Genomic DNA, 6,314 nt, shown 5'->3' on the forward strand with positions numbered 1-6,314 from the left:
GTGACTTTTGACATTTAAGTATGTTCTTGAAATCTTGTAATGATTACTATTTTTCTCTAAATTAAGTAAAATAATTTCATTGAATTATAAATGGTGTCACTCCATTAGTTGATGTTGATAATGATGTTAGTGGGAGTTCTAGTCATGAGAATAATATAATTGGTAATGTTTATATAGTTTTCATAGTAAATTTTTTATTGATTTTTTATGGTTATTAAACTGAATAAATTTTTAGTCCAATCATAGATAATTGCAATCCATCAGAAGATCAAAATGTGATTTGGGTTGCAAGTGGTGAAGACCAAAGATTTCATAAATTTGAGTATTTCAATTTTTTAGTAGAATATTGAATATTTTTACTATTTTTGTACTAAATTATTTTTATTTTTATTATAGATGGTTTGAATTCATCTAGTGCTTCCAATGATAAATTTCAATGTCTTGTTGACTACATGAACTCACTACTACAAAATCTACCAGCCAAAGAAGAAGAAAAACTCATTTTTATTGAATGTGCTAAGAGATTTAAAAAAGATTTACATGCATCTCTTTTTTCTTCTTCAATGTTTTAATCAATTCCTGGATCAAAGGACATGTCCATGAGATGAAAATCTCCATGGTTTAGTCCAATCAAAATGCACAAATGTCATTCTATTCATCGAAGATGTAATGCCATTCATCAAGATTTAAATGAAAGAGTAGAAAAGCATGAATAATTCCAGTTCCCTTCTACAAGTGGTAGAAAACAAAAGATAAAAAAGGGTCTTAAATCATTCAGGAATTGCCATACAAAAAGAAGTGGCTACTATAAGGGAACAACATAGTGAGTACATCTATTCTAATTTATTTTATTATTTTTTATTGTAATATAATTATTCCTCTTATTTCATATGTTAAACATATGTGATTGTAGCTTTGGACGATCAAGAGAATACTTGATGATGTCAATTGCCCTTTTGTATCGATCTGAACCAATCAATAGTAGATGATATGCAAATTATAGATGGTAATTTTCTAACTATTTAATTTGTTGATTCATTAATTATAATATTGCTATGTTTTTATTTCTAACCACTTTTCTATACTTAATCAAACAATTAGTAGGAACATTTTATGGAGCTCAACCGTCATTAGCTATTGATGTTTTTGCGAGCCAAACATTTCAACAAACCTTTCGAGATAATTAATAATGTCAATATTATTTATATTAACTGCATATTGCAATCTTACACTTAACAATTTTTCTATGTTGATTTATTGAATATACATGTGATTGCATTTTTAGACAATCAACAAAATAGTGGTCATCATAGCTTACCATTTCGTATTAGAGAAGGTAAAAAATTATGAACTAATTTTCTAACAAGTTTGAATATTAAATTTATAAATTAATTTATAACTAAAGTATGTAATGTACATGTTTTGATAACAATAGAATGGACAATCACAATCAACACTATTACAAATAATTTTCTGCACTAATGGTTGGGGAGGAAAGATATTGTTTCAATGTGTAAATTTGATTACCTTCCACTTTAACAATGAGAGCATGGAGGGAGTAGCTTCAAGATTCAAAATAGACACATCATTTGTATATTGTACTTTTGACTTTCATATTATATATGTACATCATTTTTTTCTTATACATAATTACAAGAGAGTATAAATTCGTAGAGCCTCTCAGAGTTTCAAGCAAACATATCTTAACATCTCTAGTTTTTTGTACATTTTAAAGTAAATTTACAATGTATATCTTAATGATTATCTCACTCTTGTTGTTATAATTAAGCAAACTTAATCATATTATTGACATGTTTTTGAATTTAATCTTTTATGACTATAAATATAAGGTGGTAAATTTTAATCAACCTTGTCAACGTTTAAATGGTTTGACCCTTATAACTTCACACATTCTTATGCTTAGGAATTGTGATTGTATCTAAGAACATGAATAGGTGTTACCAAATGCCGGTCCCAACATACTTTAATTTGAGTTATTATTGTCACCATTTAGTTATATCTCTTAGTCATTAAAAAGTTATTGATTTATTATTCAAATGCAACAAGAAATAAACTATTTCAAGTGTCTCATTCAATATCCTATTTTTTGTTTTAGAGTTAATTTGCTTCTTATACATGATGAATAGTTAGTTTCATTTCACCTTGTGTATAATTTATAGTTATGACAAATTTAATAGTTATGGATGCTCTTAATTTCAACTTGTTTGAAGAGGGCTTATAGCTCAATCATTATACTACTTTAGGAATTGAAATCAATGCGCTACTTTAGGAATTAGAAGTGTAATATTGTTGCCATCCTCTTTGATATTTTATTATAATTTTTGGTTTGATAGTTTCTTTAACTTCTTTCTAGTGACTTAAATTAGAATTTTTACATGTACACATAGTTTCACAAAAAATAAAAAGGTATTGAGAACTATACAATCAATGTAAAAAGGTTGAGTAAATTCGTAACTATTATATTTTATTATTTAATATCATGTATGGGAGTAAGAAATTTAATGGACATGAAATGAAATCTTATAACATAACCATTATTATATACATTATATTCTTCTACGCAATCATATAAATTACACTTGGAAACATAAGGTTAGACCATAAAATTAACACTTCTTCAATGATTTGTATTCAAAATGATTGCTTAACATGATAAGCCTTACTTTGCATTTTATCACATGGAAAAAAAAAACGTTTACATCGTAAATTAGAATTTTAAATCACCATCCTACCCAACATCTCTCTGCTACTACCCATTTTCTCGGCTTTTATTGTGCTTTGTGTTGTGTTGGTCTTGCAGTTGCAGAGTGGGTTTGTGAGTGCAGGGAATGGAGGAGGGCTTGTGATGAATTACTACAAGGAGTCGTGCCATCAGGTGGAAGAGATCATTTAGGAGAATGTTCATTTGCTTTACAAGTGCTACAAGAACACAACTTTCTCCTAGTTGAGGAACATCTTCCATGACTGCGTTGTGCAGGTATCAAATGAATGAATGAATTCAATGTGATTTTGGGCTTATTTTCTTTTTGGCGTAATGGTGATGAATTGGGTTTGTGCAATGTAATGAATGAATGCACTACGATTTGGGGATTTTTTCTTTGGTTTTTCGTGCCTAAGGCGCTATGTTTTGGCAAGCAAATATGCATCTCAAAAACTCATTTTCCTAGCAGATACTCCACTTTGTTGATTGTAGGATCATTTCAGTTTGCAGATCTTGGTCAACCATATTTGGATCATTTGCTAGATCCGCTTGAACTCGGATCTGGCCTTTTCTCTACATCATTAGGCGTGAGAAAGATGTGTCCCAAATGCAGATTCACTCAATCGAGGAGAGAGACTTACGATTTTTCTCTCTATATTGTTAAAGGTATAATTATATTTATACACAGTCTGCATTTGAAGCTTGTGATGTGTGAATCTTTGTATATGTCTTTACTGATAATAAATTCTTTGTTCCCCATTTCCCTACCAGACATTAGGGTTTTGAATTTTTTTGAACCAATTCATGAATGGCTAATGCATGCACCTACTTGGGCTTTATGGCTGCCTTGAATTGTGTGAGAGATAGATTGCTTCGGGATGGTTGGAGCCCCTAGCCCTTCAAACTGCAGGAGTGAGAGAGACGGATTGGAGATAGCGACATGGATTGAAATGGAACCTCCTTCTAGAAATTAGTTTGGGGATTGATGGAGAAGAGATGATTCATGTGAACCACAAAGGGGTGACTATAGCTCCAGGTGAGAAGCCCTGCATTCTTCGTTGGCTCTCTATTGTTGTGACTAAAATCATGCTCTATGCACAATGAGAAAAACACAAATTCTTTGGACAATTTATTTTTGTTATATGTTGCTCCATAAGTACCACTGCCTACATCCCCATGTCTTGGTCTGTTTGTTACTGTTTATTCTTGTAACACATATGTTTCCCATTGTTTTATTGTCAATAACCTTGTCACAACAACTTAAGAGAGATCCATTCACCATGAAACTTGAAGAGTTGATGGCACTTTCACCATTATCCTAAAATCTTTGCGAGTACAACTCTCTTCTCTTTATATAGGTCCAGTTATCATGGAATTATTCTAATTGAATGGCAAAGAGGGGTGCATTCTGTACGACCCCTCCCTTGATCATACTTTGTATAACTTAGTTTGAATTTAGTTGATTTCTTGGAGGTATATGTGATTGGATATTAATCTCTTATGTAATGTAATGATTTGATCTTGATGCTCATAGATGATTATTGCTCTAATTTTTTACATTGTATTTTATCTCTGATGTGTTTGGGGTAAAAGGGAAAAGTGTTGCACTTCTCTTTATGGGAAAGCTACGTCGCTTCCATTCCCTTTTCACGATGTGATTCTATATGGTTTATATGCACATGCTTGTCAGTTTTCTTATGCACCTACAAGTACTGAGCATCGACTCCACTTGAATCTTCAGGTATGAGCGTGCTCTACAACCCAATGGTAAAGTGGACAAGGGAGATATCAGTCAAACCTTGTGGTATCATTGTTCCTATGGAACAAGTCCCCAGTCAGGTATCCTTGCATCGTGATTGTCTGGTCTTGTCAGTATTTAGACTTGTGAGTCCTGTCAGTATTTGGCCTTGGTATTTTGAGTTGTCTAGTCTCAATTCCTTACCTTTTTGTGTTAGTGTAGTATTTTATTAGCAAAAATATTTATATTAATATTTTATAAGAAATTAAATATATTGGTTAACTAATTAATATTTTTAAATTTGTGCATTATTTTTTTTAGTTATTACATTGGTAAATGATTTTTGATCTAATTTATTGATTAGAAAATAATCTTAAAAAGGGAAATTAAACATTAATTTTGGATTTTATGGTAATTTTGGAACCTAGAGATTTAAATTATCCAAATTAATTAACTACTTCGAAAGGAGTAATTTATTAAGGGAATCTAAAATATTTACCTTGTTATTTAAAAAGAGGAAATTAGCTATTTGTGTTTTGTTGTATTTTTGGAATTTTATTCAAAAGGAAAAATTAATATTCAGTTAATTTAATTCAAATCTTGTGTGGGAGTTACATAATGAAATAAATTAATTATGCAAATTAAATGAAAAAGAATCTTGCATGTTAGGAGTTACAATTGAAAAAGGGTATTTTATAATTATTGCTTGTTTTTTGGAAGAGAGAGATTTCCAAAATAAAATTAGAAATGATTGTTTATTCATCTGGAAGGGGGTATTTGTTTTTGGATATGCTGGAGTTTTTGGGAGATTATTCAAGAATTGTTTTGGAAAATATTTGTTGAAATTTTGGTTTGATTTGGGGTTGGCTCTCTGCATTTGGATCAAGGGTTTGTTGTTTGTTGTGGCCTATGCTACTACATAATTTCCTTCCAGGAAAGCAATAGAGGTAGGAGCTTTTTATTTTGGTTTTGCATGCTTAATTTCTTTCAGGTTGAAGAAAAGTAATGATGTTTCAAGTTTCAGAATGTTGGATTTGGGGGTAGATCAAAATTCAAGGTGGAATTTGTGGTTTTTTTTTTGAAATTTGGGTTTGAATCTATTTTTGATCTGACTAAATAATGTTTCTGATTCATGTATTTGGGAGGATTATAATTATCCCTTTTTGTGTAAGTTTTCCTGAGAAATTTATTGTGCTTATGTCTATAATTCTGATATATATATATATATATATATATATATATATATATATATATATATATATATATATTTATATATTTATATACATGTACATCTACATATGTACTATACATGTACATATACATATGTAATATATATATATATATATATATATATATATATATATATATATATATATATATATATATATATATATAAAACTAAAAAGAAATTATTATTAATCTATCTATAAGAAAAATATACGTATTTAAGTTTGTTGGGATATCATGGACATAATCCCCACCATGGGCACCATAGTGGTGGGAAATCCCACCCACCTCCCATGGGCTGTCCCACACTGGTGGCTTTTCCCACCCATTACAATTTTTTTGCATATTATTATTTATTTTAAAATAAATAAATCTTGTTTTATTTAAGGTTGTTATTATTAATTAATACTATATATATATATATATATATTCTCCAGTACTATTTATTGTTCTGAAAATGTTTATAATTTTGTACATATAAATTGCCAAAGGATTTGATAAATATTTGTATATGCTTATCATTTGGAAAATGAATTATTTTTTGCATAATAGATATATTTAGGGATAAACATGGTTAAGTCTTGTTAAGATATTAAAATGGTTAAATAATTGTATGTTGGTTATGCA

General features: G+C 29.6%; 1 long non-coding RNA gene across 3 annotated transcripts; it reads left to right on the forward strand.

Moving 5' to 3' along the window:
* Positions 1 to 2,753: 2,753 nt before the first annotated feature.
* On the forward strand, positions 2,754 to 4,655 carry LOC131079185 (uncharacterized). 3 transcript variants are annotated; one of them, XR_009113946.2, is made up of 4 exons: positions 2,754 to 2,998; positions 3,226 to 3,388; positions 3,494 to 3,758; positions 4,464 to 4,655. It is a non-coding gene; the product is annotated as an uncharacterized LOC131079185 (long non-coding RNA). The 3 variants fall into 3 exon arrangements; XR_009113944.2 differs by lacking the exon at positions 4,464 to 4,655 and having other exon boundaries at positions 3,494 to 4,186; XR_009113945.2 differs by lacking the exon at positions 4,464 to 4,655 and having other exon boundaries at positions 3,590 to 4,186.
* Positions 4,656 to 6,314: the final 1,659 nt, after the last annotated feature.

This window comes from Cryptomeria japonica, chromosome 8 (assembly GCF_030272615.1).
Source record: "Cryptomeria japonica chromosome 8, Sugi_1.0, whole genome shotgun sequence".
NCBI lineage: Eukaryota > Viridiplantae > Streptophyta > Pinopsida > Cupressales > Cupressaceae > Cryptomeria > Cryptomeria japonica.